This window comes from Ciconia boyciana, chromosome 2, assembly GCF_034638445.1.
Source record: "Ciconia boyciana chromosome 2, ASM3463844v1, whole genome shotgun sequence".
Lineage (NCBI taxonomy): Eukaryota > Metazoa > Chordata > Aves > Ciconiiformes > Ciconiidae > Ciconia > Ciconia boyciana.
Window position 1 is genome coordinate 98,049,090 of NC_132935.1, and position 16,850 is coordinate 98,065,939.

Here is a 16,850-nt window from a genome sequence, read left to right on the forward strand (position 1 = left end):
CTCATGTCCCAGCAGCAGCGCACAAAATGACCCAACAGTGTAACAGTCTTTGATGCTGAGCCTGTCAGCTCACTGCCAGCTGTAAAGGGAAGAGAGCTGCCTCGGAGCTGCTTGCCATGCTGCAGTCTTCCCCGTCCCTCCTCCTCCCCTTTCAGCTGGCAGAAAGTTGGAGATGGCAGAGATGCGTTTTCTCCTCCATTTGGGGATGGAACGGATTCCTCTCCCCCTCCCGTTATCCCCACTGTGATTACACCCTTGGTAATGGCTAATATGCAGTTTGGTTTTACCATTGACAGAATGGTTGGTTACATCGTATGGTGGGTCATTATTTTTTTCTGATCATGACTTCTTAAAAATTACCAAGCCATAGGTAAGTTGGGTGGCATTTCAGGGCACAGGCTGCAAGACAGTGCCAGATGCCAGGCTTCAGCTCTAAAGAACTGGGAGTGAAAATGGAAAGAGCATCGCTGTGTGTAAGGTGTAAATAAATAGGCTGTGTATGGTTATTTGACTGCTGAAACAACCCTGTGTTGACTTCTGCTGTCACAGGTAATGTTATGTCATGTAGTTATAAATAGATAAACCAGTTAAGAGCAAGGCACCTTCAGGTCACCTGGTGCCTCACATCTCTATGCTGAGCTAGATGTGCTGTCTTTACTACAGGTCCCAGAGGATGTGCAGGTCTCTAGGTACCTCTTTCCTGCAATCCACTGAAAAAATTGATAATTACACTTTGCTTCTTTCTGTTCCTCCCCTCTCCCCTGCTCTCTGTAATTTGTCTTTACTTTCAAACCTGGGAATGGAATTCCTTTAAAAGAAATAATTAAAATAAACAGTACTGGTGTATCAAGAAATATAAATGAAAAATGTTGTAAGTAGTGCAAGTGTGTGTTTTCATTAATCCATCTGGTAGTGAGTAGTTTTGAGCTTTAAAAAAAAAAAATTGCTTAGCAACCAGTATTGAGTGAGTGAGCCAAAAAGCAAGTGAAACGTGCCACTGGTACCCACTTCATTTCTGAGCTGTTGGGTTTACTCTTCTGTTTCCTCAGAAAGCACAAACCAAGCAGCCTGGGTTGGAGAACTCTGTATTGCAAGCAAACAGCTGTTAGGAAATTTGTTTAGCCACTTTGGCTTCTACTTGATAATGCTGTGTGGCGCAGGGTTTGCTTTTGAAACTTCTTATTTACGAGGTGCGATGTTCTTGGATTTATTTTTTGGGGGTATGTGTGGGGAAAAAAACCAAACCCTGTTTCTAAACTTACCTGCTTTTCATGTGCAGTTCCGTGGCTGGTGATGTTTTTGATGTGCCACGGAGGGTGCCAGGCCGCTCTCGGTGTCCCGGGGGGGTGCTGCCTGTCCTGCGGGCAGAGGGGCCCGGCCGCCGGCATCGCCGCTGACGCCGCCCTGCGGCGGGGCGGGGGGCCGGGGAGTCCAGGGAGCCCGCGGGCGCTGTCCGCCGCCCCTGGTGCTGAAGCGCCGGCCGGCGCGCCCCGGGCTGGCCGCGGTAGCTGACCGCTCCGCGGGGGGTGGAAACTGCACGTCCCGCCTTGTCTTGTTCTCCCTCGCTGTCCGTGGGCTGGCAGTGCGCGTGTGTGCACAAGGGTATGTGTATTTCTTTGCCTGTGCAGGGGGAAGGTGGTAGAAAGGAAGTAATGCTGTTTCCTCAACCCGTTGATGCAGTCGAAGCTAAAGTGATGCTTCGGGCGCAGGAAATAACCTCTTCCTTACATGCGTATCGCTTGCTTTCCATTTAGTGCATTCCATATGTACAGCTGCTGCTCAGCCACTGCTTACAGAGCACTTTTTCTTACAGCTGCTACAATTCGAGCTGCGTTCCCCACTCATTGTCTTCTGTCAGGACATGGTCAGGGCTGGGATGCTGCATGCAGCTGCTTTGATGTACTGGAACTTAAAATCTGCTTTTATTAATGAAACATAAGCAGATGCAGTGAATACTGCTCTTCTCCACTCTTAATTACAACCACTAGTTAAGAACTAGCAGGTTTTTATCTACTTCAGCTGTAAGTTATAATTATACCATTACTGCTGTTATCTGTATTGTTGAACAACTAAGAGATTGCATACACAGAGCCAATTATACAATTTGGGTATAGTACAGATTTGGTCTGGATTGTAAAAAACCCACAACTGATAAGTGATTAACAGTGCAACTTCTACCTGCCCTTCTCTTTCAATGATATTAACAGTTTTGCTTTGTTTGATTTTCCAAAATATCCTTGTTTATTATGTTTATTTCTAAATATTGATCAATTAACTCACAGTTATTACCTAGCATGAGTTAACAAATGCTGTTCAATTAGTAGTCCCAGATATGTTTTTTTTGCTGGTGTTCCCAAACTGATTAAAATACAAAGCTGTTTTCCAAACTCGGGGTTATTCCCCCTACTGTTATAAATATACAAATCCTATTAATCTGAGTTATGTGCTCATATCAAGAGAATAATGTTTCCCAAAGGATTTAAATTACCACTTCTGCCAAAATTAATGTAGCTACATAACACCATAAAACTATAGACAGATATGAATTCCTTTTGCATATTTGATACTGAATCAGTCTGCATACAGAAATTAGTTTTTTAATTTTCTGAAAGACTTCCTCCAGTGCAACCCTAGAGGAATGTGGAATGTGCTCTCACTTTCAGGTGGTGATCTTTTGTTTTCTTTATTATGCTGAGCAAGCTGGTGTGGCTCCATCTCTTAACATCTATCTTTGGCTTTTCATACACTTCTTCTTAAAAGCAGTTTTCAAATTGTCTTTCTAACTTTCTTATTCAGGCACCTAAAAGCTAATGCCAAATTGCTTCTGAAAACTTGGGCCTCCATCTGTGACAGCTGTCCAATAGCATAATCCCTTTCCTGGTCCTGTGCCATTTGACGAATTCATGTGTTTTTTACCTATTGCAATAGGTTTTGACCTGTTACAGGTTTTGACCAATTTCTATTCTTCCTGTTACAAAATATTACACTTTTAAAATGGCAACCCATGGTAGGTAGCTTTCAAGCTTGATAAATTAGCAGAGGTGATAGAGACTGATAAGGAAACAAACCACTTAAAACTCTCACTAGATGATCCAAGATGTGTGAGCTTTTCTTCTGTCTCACCCTTTATGCAGCTGCTTGGGGAATCCCTGTCAGAATTTTATTGATGTTTGTTAGGGGAGGGGGGACTACCACGCTGAGTTGATCTGATCAGGTTCTCTTTTAGCCCTTCAAGTGTCAGTCACAGCTGAAAGCTACTTCTGTATACAAACAGATACTCCTTTGGAGCTGGAAGAGTAACCTTTGTACTGCAGTCCTTTGCGAAGTTGATTCTAGCAGACTGGCTTCTTGTGCGGTGGTGCAAGAAGCCGTCTTGATCTCAGCTGCCATGGGACTTTCCTGAGATGGTTCGGGGAGCTCACCAAATGTCAATCTTTGTTTCAACAAGGTTGATTGTCTACTTGCAATTTAACCTGGGAATGGAGACTCAGGGGGAAAGCAAGCCAATGCCTTGGAGAAGGTGTAAGGCCAGAATGACTGCAGTAGCTGTACTAGGGGTCAGCAAAGAGGGGGTGTTCCTTCAGAAAGAATATATTTAGCTTCCATGCTGTGAAATGAGGGGAGGGCAGCTTTTGAATGTGAATGTATCTCCCCCCTCCCCTGGCTTAAAAGCATGCACCAGTGGTGCAACTGAACAGAAGCCTGTGGCCAGAGGAGTGCGGGAGCCGGGCTCTGAAGGTAGGGAGAGAGAGATAGTGACAGAGAGGACCCAATAGGGATGGTGCAGCCTCTGCCAGCTATAGAGCCCAGCTGGCTCGCTGTGCCCTGAAGCGCAGCACAGATTTTAAGCGTACTGAAGTCACTTAGTAATCTCACTGAAGTGGCTGGATCCTCAGGTGATGTAAGTCGCTTGTTGACTTCAGCCAGGGATCTGAGCCAGACTGTAGAAATACACATCTCTGCTTCCCTTCAGTGATGAAAGATCTGTTTTATCTCTTTGTGGTATGGAGGCACATGTTCTCCTGGAATGTGTACTGGGTAAGCAAAGCTGAGAGGGAAAGGACTGAGTGGCTCTGCACAGTTTTGCCATGTGTCCAGAAGAAAGGTCCTTGTGTCCAGGAAGGCAAGTGAACTCGGTATTGTTTACTGTTCTTAAGCAGTGACGAATAGCTCACATTGGGGAGGGGAAAAAAACCCCACAGCAGCCTGTGTTAGTGCTGCTGCAAGCAGAATTAATTCACAGGGTGTAAAGAGGGAGGAGGATCCTGGCAGAAACCGCTGAATGGCTGAGACAAATGTTAGTGAGCTGGGAAATGTTCATAGTCGGCTGTTTCTGTGATGCAGAGCTAGTGGGGGAAAGCCAGGACACAAAGGGTGACTGTTGTTTTTATACACGGGAACTTTCCCAGTCTGAATCAGGCACAAAGTTGAAATCAAAAGCTTCTTCCATTTTCACTGTCCTGGCACCTTCCACACTCTTTTTGGCCCCTAGTGCTTCTTACAGCCTTCATGGTAGTCTGCCTTACTGTTATTTGTATCGCTGTATTCATTCCATTATATAGCTTTAGAGCTGTGCTGAATACTTTTCAGAGAGTAAAATGATGTATGATTTTCCTTTCTAATGGAAAGATAATGTTATGTGTCTTAGCCTCATACATGTTGATTTGTCTAGAAGGATATGATACATTTTTCTGCAGTGATCAAGGAGGAGGTTGTGCACTTTATTTTGTCACTGTGTAAAATAAGAAAGTATGTTGATACAGCTCCTTGAGGTGGGTACATTCTAAATAGGTGAAAATAAAGTGAAATGACTTGACTGGATTTTCTGCAGAAAACCTCCATCCCATCCATTTTTAATTTTCTCTAAAACCCATAATTTGATTTAAAAATCTGTTTTGAAGTTCTCAATTTTGAAGTTCTGTTCTGAATTTGCCCCTGGTCATCCTTACGTATGATTTAGTACACTAACCCAATTAATCATCTCTGCAATCATTTGAAATGTTATCATATTTTGGAGTTGTGTTTTTTCTTTCCTGTTTATCTAGCGTATGTTTGCATATATCCATAATAAAATATTCTGCATGATTTCATGATTAGCATAAATAATCCCTGAAATGATGTAAGAATTTAAACTACTTTGGATTTACGGAGCTCACAGATTATAAATTATGTTGAAGGGATAATCTGAAGGGCATATTTGTATTTTTAAAAATACTTTCAAATTATGGTGGCTTTAAGATTTCAGGTAGAAAAGATTGGGCTGAGGAGAACAGGGGAGAGAGAAATATGCAGTAGTAGGCTTTCTAATATGTGTGGGAGGTTTATTTCTTTCTGGAGAAAGATGAGTGAAAATGCATGCTTGGAAAAATTCCACTTTCTGTCTCTCCTCTAATCACTCCCTCACATTATTGTCATGGAGATCCTCTCATAGTTAGGAAGCCAAATCATCGGTTTTGGCAAAGCATTTCTTAATACCTTTGTGAACGGGCCTGAAGAACTGGCCTCCTTTGCCATCAGGCTTTGCATTACCAAAACTTACGCCTGCACTTTAGTCGAATGATGACTGGTAGTCTTAACGCTGCTTAATTTGGAGTATAGCTAGAGATCAGATGCGTGCCCGTCACTTGTTTTGTGGCTGCTTTCCAGCCCTGGGAGCGGAAGTGCACACACCAGGGAAAATGAGCCTCCAAACTGAATGTCACCCACCGTGTGTCAAGAATCCGCCATTTGAGATAAATGGCCCTTTCCAGGGCTAAGTAGAGTGGCTGAAAGCACCTATGCGGCAGGTAAACAGTCTGTTTTGAGGGAAGAGGTCTTAACAGCAACTGAGATTTTAACTCTTGTACTTGGCTTTGGAGCCCTTTGGTTTAAGAATATGACCCTAGGTTTCTTCAGTGAGTGTCAGATGGGAATACAGGTTCTCCAAGTCCTCTAAAGGGGAGAGATGCCCGTGCTTTACCAGCTGTCATCCAAACAGGAATTGTTGATGCCGGCTTTAGTTAACAAACATAATTGGGTACAATTTAAAGGGCAAGGTGTAGTGAGTCAAAATGATGGAACTGGCAAGAGGAAAATGATGCAAGATCCATTTCTCTGAATGCTGAATGTTTTGGTGGAATTGGCTAAAAAAAAAAAAAAAGCTTTGATATTTTAACCGTCCTTGTGGCACTGCACATGTGCATCACCTTTCTGTGTCAGGGGGGCAGCTGATACCTGTGCAGTCAATGACACTGGCATTGCTGTGGAACAACCGTGACAGGTGATAGAAGAAAGGAAGGTACATATTTGCTTTTGGATCAGAATATGGAGACCTGATGCCTCTTGCAGCTGTCTGCAGTACGTGTGATTTTAAGGCTGGTGTAGTGCTTTGTTGCTAACCTGGTTCTTCAAGAAAATTGATGTGGCAGAATTTGCCCGAGTAAGAAGTTATCTCTATATTTGTCTTTTGCTCGATGAGCTTGTTGGGTTAAAACAACCAAGTTTATTCCTGCAAGCTGGGACACTGCAAAATCCTTTTATTTTTCTTGTTTCATCAGGAACCAGTTTTCTTCTTGGAACTAGGTCTGTAAGGAAAACACATTTTTCCAAAACTTCAGAAAAAATTGTCAGAATTGGCAACCCTGTTCAGAATTATTAGCTGTAAAATTTAGTAAAAAAAAAAGGCCTAATTCTCAGTAACAGGTATAATTAGCTTTAATGCTTAATTACTCTGAGTCAATTAATTGGTTTAATTGGGACTACATACAGTAATACTCACAGCTAGGCATGTAAGTGCCATCAGAATCAGTCTTAAAGTTTGTAAGTTTTTGCAGTATGACAAAAATCATTAATGCAGAAAGAACGTCCCGGGCTGTCTGCTTTCAGATAATATAAAATGTCAATGCTAATGAAATACTGTGTTAGCAGTTGTTTCTTGTGCTTAGACTTTAGACTATAGAATCAGTGTGGAATATTATACTTCTGTTTAAAATAAAAAACTTGGCTGCACTCATGCTTTCTTGGTGACGAATATTCATGACAATGTATCTCTTGTGGATAAGGTGCAAAAAGTGTCAGTTCTAACATTGTAATTATATTAATGTAATGTATTTTACATGGTAATGCAATTTTATATAGTCAACTAAAATGTTTTCTTCATTCAGAATACTTTTAGGGTAGAATTATTATAATCATGCAATAACCATCTATAATTATGCAATTCTGTTGATTTCATTTAGAATGCATTGGTGGTCTTGTTTTATATTGATATGCTGAGGCTATAGGTTGACCCTCGGTACATGGCTGCCTTCCCTAAGTTTCATTGGGAGCCAATGTTACTGAATCTTTGAAAGAAGGTAATTATTGCCTTTACTGCAGACTTTGTATAGGGGCATTGTAATAATTTTTGTATCTTGAAATTACAATTCAATCTATAAGAAACAAAAGGAAGATGATGTCTGAAGAACTTTAATGAGTAGCAAATTCAGCAAGAAAATAGGGAGGCAGAGTTGAAAAATGAAATGCCTGTGTTTCTTCTGCACTCCAGACTCGCTGTGGCTTCATTCTGGTTATGAAGTACATAAGACAGGGGAAGTATGTGACAAGTGTTTGCATGCTGATATACTGTATGGACACATGCCATTTTAACTACGATGGATAACAACTGCAGCACATATTTCAGTTAATCAGAAAAATCCTTGCTATGCATAATTTATAGTGCAATATCATTTTTACGGTTAGTGCTTATAGTACTTGGACAGACAGACATCTGGTTAATAGTTTATTAGCAAATTAAATACTTGATGCATTATTAAAATGGAAGAGAAATTTCATCAAGGCTAAATCTAATTCTTTGCCAGAACATTGGAAATAGTTAAAGCCTGCCACAAGCTTGATGCCCCAAACTGGGGAGGACCTGTTTTGAGTGTGGCACTTGTCTGCCTCTGTGTCCTTATTTCTGTTCTGTGGATAAATGGTTAAGGAGTCTACTGATGGTTAGATTTGAGAACTGACTGGGGTGCATGTCCTTGAGAAAATGTTCCTATGTTCCCTCAGTCAGTCAAAACCTAAGTCAGTCAAGTGTTACAACAGCATTAAGCCATCAGAAACAGCCTTAAGTTAAAAAAGTATGTCTCAAGCTAGTCCCATTTTACTACAGCTTTGGACTAAGCCATAGGGATCTCTTTCAGAACAGAAAATATGACCCCAGTTAGGATGAAATGAGAAATTAATAGTTATATTGCGGTATTCCTTGAGAAAGAGATTACTCACTCTGACATCTGTAACGGTCCTTTGTTTTCCTTGCTGAAGTCATGATAGTACAGTTTTCATGCATTTTTTTTTTCTTCTGCTTAATTCTCTGTTTTCTTGCACTAGAGAAGTGCTAGAAACAAATGCAGAGACCTTGATGTGGCTATGCTTGATGCATGAGGCATCTCTAATGTTTGGAGGAGAATGGCTCTTCCCCATGCTCAGCCTCAGTTGTGGGAGCATGTGGGCGTAAAGGTCATGTTGTGCAGACTGCTGGTGAAGAGGTCTGTAGTTGAATATCTCATGCGATGCTCTCAGCTTCTGCCTTCTGTGGGGTTTTGTTGTTGTTGTTGTTGTTGGCATCTTTCTTTTCCTGCTGCCTTTTCCATTCTCCTGTGTTTATCAGGGCTACGTATGCTGGCATCAGCAATATGTTGGCCTGCGATTTCTTGAAGGCTGTCCCTACTGGGTTGGGAGAGTTGCCATACAGGCATTTAAAGCTGTAAGTTGGGAACTATGGCTTTAAATGATCACCCTGTATCCTTAGGACCTCTGATAGAGAGCCATGTAATCTACACGCTGCTTCCATGAACACAGTTAAGGCAATCATTCCCCAGAGTGATGACCACTCCTGCTCTCTGCTTAGTGAGTGCTCTCCGGGTCATTGCAGGTAAAGCTGGTTTATTGAAAATACTGAGGTGGAGAGTTAGGAGTAAACTGCATTAAGCTGCTAATGAGTAGTCATTGTTTATATTTAAAACAATTTGGCATGTTCATGAACAATTTAATTTTCTCTTATCACCTTCTTTGTTCATCGTTCCTTATGACTTACACTACATGTGAAGCCTCTTTTTAGATTTCACTAATGTGATGAATGTTTTCCAGAAAAGTTTAAAAGTTTGTTTCAGAATTACCGCAATTACTTCCTAGGTTGAAATAGCCAAAAATAAATGGAAAGCAATTGGTCATTTTAATTTTCTCTGTGTAGAAGCACAGCAAAAACTTGGAGCATTTCAAAGCTAATAATAAAAAATTAACTGGGGTTAACTAATAACCTGCAAAATAATAGCCTATAATTAAAAGGCAAAACCAAATCAATAAGGCTCGATTTGTAACTTAGTCTTATCTCAAGGCTCAGAAGAGCAAACCATTCTGTGAGATGAATTTGATTAAACTGCTTGAAAATAATTTTCGGGACAAATTAATTTAGAAATAATATTTATTTTTTAAAGAAAACAAGATAGGTATCACTGAATAACCTTGGGGTCTAACCTTGCAAGCTTTCCCCTCTGTAGGCAGTGCATGTAACAGCTTTGTCAGTGTTAAGGGAGCCCCAAGGGGAGAGTGGCAAAAATGTTTGGTCGGGAAGTATCATTACACAGATGGAATATAGCTTTTTGTTAATGGGCTTCATGACATAATAATAGGAAACCAAGGGAAAGAGTCACCAAGATTAAGGGGCAATGTAGGGCTTGTGATGTCATTAAAAAATGGCAGGGCTTTCTAAACTTAGCCGCTCACAGTTAATGCTGCCCTAGGCAGCAGAAACATGATCTTAGCAGCTACCCACCTCAGTGGCTGTATATATACCTAGAGATGTGTGTCAGCAGCCTTAGGAGCGTGCAGGGACCATCTGTTAACCAGCATGAGTTTAAAAGGCTTAAAGTGGGCAGCCGAGGGATCACTCCAGAAGGTGTGCACTTGTTCTTTCAGTTACCCAAGTCGGTGGCAGGTAGACAGGTCAGGAGCAGTGATAGGTGTTCCTTCCTTCATCGTAGCTGTTTCAGGTTACATTTCTGTCTGTGGCTTTTGGCAATGCTTACTGATATTTGTAGCCAACTTTGTAGCCAACAAATTTAAAGTAGTGCCTGGTGTTGAGAGGGAGCAAAATGTAGGACCTGCTTGCTTATCTCTTTTCAGAGATACATCCTGCTTTTAAACTTCTTTCCCTCTGTCTGCTAAAATAAAACATCATATCAGCTATATTTCAGTGTGATGAATAAAGAGGAACTTAGCTTTCATTAAAGCTTGTAACAGAAAGAAGATTACTGTTGGCAAGGGATAGCGGGATGTACTGAGGAAGTGGTCATGGTGACAGTATTAGCCATAGTAAAGTCCAGAGTTGTAGCAAAACATCATTCAAAACACCTGACCTCCCATATAACTTTTTGTCACTACATCGGAACATGTTTGGTCTTGTTTGTTCACTTGTGTGAAACTACGGGGTTAGGTTTATGTGTGCAATAGAGCTTTAGTGTACCATAGCCACTAGTGTACATCCAACTTCCCTTGTTGAATGGTATGTTGTGGGTGGTTTGCCTTTGGGAACAGAGTGTTTTACCCCTTTTAGAATTTTACACTGAATTTAAGGCAGAGTTTTAAAGTAGATTAAGCAAGGAAACGTAGGTTGGATCTTGAAGGTATTCTCAGTAGCTTAGATCAACTTTCATATTTTGGTTTAGCTGGTGTTGCTATCTTAGAAAAAGATCCAGGACTGTATATAAAGGTACCCCTCATCTATTTGTTTTGTTGGGCAGGAGGGGTGTTATTGCTGCTCCTCACAGTGTGGCCCCTTAACTAATATGTCATTCAATGAACACAAGAACATATCTGTTGTCCTTCCCCTGTCTTCAAGCATGCCCTGAAGACTCCAGGATAAGTCATCTCCAACCTCCATGTATGTCCTTTCCATGAGGAGGAAGCTCAGAAGACCTAGAAATCATAAAGAAAGAAAGGATTAAAGTGGTGGAGAGAGGACCCATATTGTGTTTTTCTCCAATCACAGTGGCCTTAATAAGTGAGCTTAATAATTGTATTTGCTAGCAATTTTCTCTCTCCAAATTTTGGGAGGGATCAAGACATTTTCTGGGAAGAACTGGTATGTGTGGAGTAAGGGGGAGAATGGCCAATGTGGATTCAATCATTAAGATGTATTTCTTCCCCTGAAGATTGTTGGACTGAAGAAAGATGTTCCTCTGTGCTAGAATTGAATGTGCTGGGGGTTTTTTTCTGCTTATTGGGTTTTAGGAGGCTGTATTTTTTTAATTTAATATCTCGCATTACTTCCCATAGAACATTACGAAAACAGTTTCTATAAATCTCTATGCACAGAGTGTTTTATGTGAGCCAAAGATATTTTTCCTTGCTAGATTTTTTGTACCTTGTGGCACAACTGCACAGGTATTTATGTGTATTATTAAAAGTTTTTTTTCTCATCTGTAAACTAAAACCTTGAGTGCTAACATCTTTCTTCTGACAAAGTCCTCTGATGCTTTTCCCTTAGGAATCCCCTTCCTTAATTCTGTGCCATTCTGTATGGTAAGGGGGATGCTCTCTCTGAAGGACTTGTCCTCCCTTCTGAAGTCTGCATCACGGTCATTTTTCTTTTGAGATTGCAGAACTAGCAGTTATTTCTAACAGAGCTTCTCCGTATTGTTCTTGATATTGGCTAAAGAAGTAACTATAAAAGCCAATAAAGGTTCTTTTTCAACCCTTTATCTACTGACTCAACAGTACCCTGAATCCACATTGGCCTCAGAGCAAAGGATTAACCATACATCTCATGCAGAGAAGCTTCTTATGTCATTGCTTCTTAATCTTGTTGCTGCACTTGCATGATTTATCCTGTGAGGATTACAGCAATGTGTTCGCTGTAACGCACACCTCACCTTAGAAACCTTTTCTGGTAGCTTCAAAATTAAGCAAAAGCGATGCCTTTGTAAATTTTTTCAGGCTTCTTTGTCCTCCCTCTCCCCTCAGGAAAAGGATACAACATACGAGCAAATAAGTTTCCTTTTAATGCAATTTTGGAGTAGTTCAGAGTGGCTTGAAAGCAAATGAAAAAAGTTAAGAAAAATAGGTCTGACTAATTTCCCGTTCATTTAAATTACACGTCTATCCAAAGGGCCTCTTATATAATATGATTTTTAGTCCCCAATGAGGAGGAAATAGTTATCTGAAGCTCTGCTTACTTTTTACACTGTATCAGAATAAGTCTCCCAAAACAACCTTTAGAGGGTTGCAGTGTAATTAAGGTTCACCGGTACAACGGTAACTAGATGGCTATATTTAATTAGTCTCTCTGTAGGGTAGGATTGCTGCATCATATTTGAAATGCCCTTTGAGGAAGACAAAGAACTATGTCTTACAGGAGCTTTAGTGTGATGGTCAGTGTGGTTAGTATTTAAATTTTCTGTGAAGTGAGTTTCTATAACACAGATAACACAGCTTCTGATAGATCACCATTACAGCATCCTTCTTCAAATAAATAAATACATATTCTATTACCGTTCTGTAATTAGCCATGGTAAAGAAAGAAATGCTGTCTCACAATGATACTGATTTCCCTAGCCATCTCCTGCTTTGGCTTATTGTGACTGTGGAAGGACCCAGTTCAGGAAAGCACTGATGCACCTAGGTTCATCATTAACAGACATCATAAATATGTTCCTGGATTGGTCTCTAAGTTGCAAATGAAAATCTGCCCTATGCAGATCATCATCTTGTCAGCACCTTATTTTTTTGTGTGTTTGTTTCAGAAAAGAGATGGTAAACCAGCATCAGTCCCAAATAAAAGTGTTGGCAGGAGGCGGGGCAGATGAGGTTCTTATATGTTCCAATTAGAACTCTTGCATTGTCTCGGGAGGCACAGCACAGACCCCGAGGTGCTGGCACACCTTTTCATAACTGCAGTTCTGCGAAGCATCGTGTTCAGAACCAGGCTGTGCCCATGCACAGAAGAGTGCAGGGAGGAGACATTGGAGAGAAAGGGAAAGACTTCACCACATGAACTCAAATAGTGGTTCCAGCTGCTCTCACTCATAACTGTTCTTCTCAGCCTCATGCTTTCCCTGCTTGCGCACTCAGTTTCAGTTGGACTAAATTGGGCTTGCTAGACCAGCCTCTTGGAAATCAGGGCCACAGATGCATGTGTCTGATGTGCACCCTAATACATAGCTGGGATGTACCTAGGATGCACACCCAGTTTTAGGAACACAGGAGTGTTCCCCAGGTCCCTAATAATAGTATACCATTAATCTTTGCATAGCTTCTTCCACCCTGCTTGGGCTGCTGGCACACAGCCTCAATAACATCTCTCCAGTTGGACAGGTTTATGGTTGCCATATGTGCTGGGCTGTTTGTGGTTTCTGCCGAAACACGGTTTCTCTGGGGGGAAAAAATCCAAGCCTGCCAAACATTTGCCAGGGATTTCCAGACCTGAAGCAACGCAGTCAGAGCAGTAGTATAAGCCTATCTCTGGATCTTTGTAAGTCTGTGTACTTTTCTCTACATTCAAAGAGCATCTCCACAGAGCATGCATGGCCAGTCTGACACATCCTAGATATGTATATATTTCTGTCTAGGAAAAACTATGTCCCAGAGGAAATTACCCACCCCAGCCTTACCACTGTTCTCAGGATGCCCTCTGGAAAGTAATTTGCAGCTGACTTCATGGTGCCTGCACGAGAAGGAGACTTTTCTGGGCTGATGAGGACACCGATGTGCTATATACTTAATTGTATTAGTACACTAGTGCACCAGCGAGGTGCAAAAAACCCCCAAACTTTCCTGTGTTTCTCATCCTAGAGATGCTAGCAGATAAGTATTAATTGACTGTATTGAAATATTAGTAGACACTGCTGAGTTAGATGGGTCCTCTGTTAATACAGAGGAACTGACGCACTGAATCAGTTCTGAGGTCTTGTTCCGAGGCCTTGAGCTCTTGTTCTCTGTAGTGTCTAAAGGACAGACAATTCAGGGGTTTGTGACTGTTGCAGTTCTTTAATAGTTGCAGAAAACATTGGTCATGCTCTTCAGAAGGTGGAGAAATAGTATAGTTAGGCGGACATAATCTCTGTTCATGGAAGTCATGGAAACAGTTTCATTTTGGTCATTTGGAGTGGAGGGTGATTATTTCATTGTTGATTCACATCTTTAAAACATTGGGTCTTCTGCATTTGTGGAGAGAAGCAAAATAAATGGCTGTAACAGCTAGCAGGTGGGTCCATTTCATTGGGCATATCAAAAGCCTCGAAGTTTAAACCTCTACGGGAGTGTCCACAGGGTTTGAATTTTCCTAGACCAGGCTTGGGGATAGTGATGGATTCAGTTTTCACTGGTTCTATATTTTTCAGAATAATGTGACCCATGTGATGTCAAAAAAATCAGTAAGCTCCTAGCAAGAAGCTTATTTGAAATAAATGCAAAATGTTGTTCTCCTGATAGATGGTTGGTTGCTTTGAGTTGGGTTTGCTACCCAGTACTTAGAAACTCTGGTCTAGCTTTAGTGTGGCAGAGAGCTTCCTTCGGTATATGGCCTTTGAAAACCCTATGAAAGAGCCCATTCTACTTCCTAATTCAACATCGCTCTTCACTGGGTGACCCTAGTTGTATTAATTGCATGCTTTTACGGAAGCGCGCTAATGTCTTGGAGTTTTCAGCATGGCCACTGTTGGTTTGTCTGGCAGAGTTTGAAAGAAAAACAGCAGAAAGTGTGACAGTCATCGCTTGTTCACATCCACTTCTTGTCTGTTTGCTGCCATGGATCTGAACTGGGATAGCTACTGGGACATGGACTTTGTGGGTAGAAGGACTTGGAGGGATGAGGGAGGAATCTAGCCCAAACAGTTGTGTCCCTGAAGGATTTGATGAAAAACCCAGGCTATGAAATACAGAATACATAAGCCTCTTCACTGTCTTAAGCCTCTTCACTGTTTAAACCATACTTTCAAAGCTTTTAGGCTCTCAATATTAATGCACTTCCAAAGCTATATTTATTATAAAAAATAAAATAGTGGAGGTCAGGATTGCAGCAGGTTTCCTTTAAAATAGTAATGATTGTCAAATGATGCATTATCTGGCAGTTAATGGAGTAGCAGAGGGCCTAGTACTAGAGTCTGAAATGCTAAGAAATGAAAAAGCCAAATATTGTCACAAATACTCTGCACTCTGGAAGAGGATGAAGGTGAAATTGGAGGGCCAAGCTTTGCCTTCCTACTCAGGAACTCTTTTTTCACAGGCAGGGAGACGAGTTGGTGGGATGTGAAAGGTAAGGTGATATTCCATCTAAAGAAGTATGACAGATTCTAAACTTAAGTAATTATCAGTAATTAATAAATTACAAGCTTGTTTTTATTTTTTGTTTCTTTTTGTCTACCTTTTAAAGTTTTGACGTGCTCCTGCTGTGGTGTTTATAAAACAACTTAGCTTCTAAAGACCCAATACAGTAACAAAAAGAAGAAAAAAATTTTAACCTTGTTATGATCAGATTTGTAATGTACAGTTAGCTTGGTTTAATGCAATGTTTACATTTAAAAAAAAATTTTAAGAAAAGCTTGTGAGGAGGAAGGGCGGGAAGAAAGCTCTCACCTAGAGCTGAGGACATACACTGAGGGCTTTTTGCTTGCTTCACTGCTGCATTCCTAAAAAAAAAAAACCAAAGAAAAGGAGGAATTTTTGTATCACTACTGCACAGACTGGTTTGTTACATGAATCATCACAAAACTGGTAATCCTCAAAAAGTTCAAAGCTTCATGCTGAGTCCAAAGGTGACAGGTTCTGAGTAGCAGCTACTTGCTTGAGCAGCCCTGTTTATTTCAGTGGGACTACACAGGTGAGAAGAGGCTGCAGAACTGAACGCTGCCTTGAAACGCAACTCTGAGGTACCGCTGTCTGGGCTTTGGGAAGGTGGGAGGGAAAGGCACTTAGCAACGTACCTCCCAGAGCGGAAGGCCACTGTTTCGTCTCTCTGCTTCATGGGATGGGAAGACCTGTTTTCCCTGTGCGGTCAGTCTGGACCCCGCTGAGCATTTGTCCTCCTGCTGGGATGTGTGTCCAGCCAGGGTAGATGTCTAGCCCGAGGAGCATTAAGGTCACTTATGTGTCTCGGCACCAGCCGTGCTCTACTTGTGTCAGGGAAGAAATCTGCCCTTCAGGGCTTCCCTGCTGTGATGCATTCTGTGCTGCTGCCAGTGTGGAGTTATCCCTTGAAGACACAAGAATATTTGTCCCTCAGTATTTGTCTGAAAAGCACCAATGCTTCCTTTCTTGTTTAGATCTGTGTCAATGAAAAGGAACGCCTGTGAGCTAAGCTATTGTAAACCCAGTGAGAAGGAGATGTAAATAATGTAAGCCCTCTTGTTAAAATTATCTGGTTTTTTCCACCCTCTGCCTTGCTGGTCTGTAGGTAAGATTTGCTGGTGGGTGAGATGGTCAATAGATCTAGTTGGGCTTTTACTGAGTAATCCAGAATGGGGGATAGCAATGCATCAGTTGTACTCGAAGCTGAAAGAGGATGAAGGTCATGCATTTTGCAGCCTGGTGCAAATGCTGTCCAATGCATATCAGTGGCCCTTCTGGGCCCCACAGACTTTGACATCAGCAGGATCCTGCTCTGTCTTTCTTCTAAGTGCAGTTCTTAAGTAGTCTCCAGGGAGTTGTTTTTCCTCTTGGCAAGTAGAGTGACTGAAAATCCAGTAAGTAATCTTTATGAACATAATTTAAATTCTCTGTATTGCATTTGAATACTAATCCCTGGCCAGCCCTATGCTGTTCTTTCTACTTGCTAGTTCTCAGCTAGTGCATATGTAGTTTCATGTTGCTCTGCCACCTTTCAGCTCCTT

At 41.4% G+C, this 16,850-nt stretch overlaps 1 protein-coding gene across 2 annotated transcripts in view; it reads left to right on the top strand.

Moving 5' to 3' along the window:
• PHACTR1 (phosphatase and actin regulator 1) overlaps window positions 1-16,850 on the top strand; it is a 318,657-nt gene that overhangs the window by 14,898 nt on the left and 286,909 nt on the right. The gene's annotated exons all lie outside the window — the stretch shown is intronic.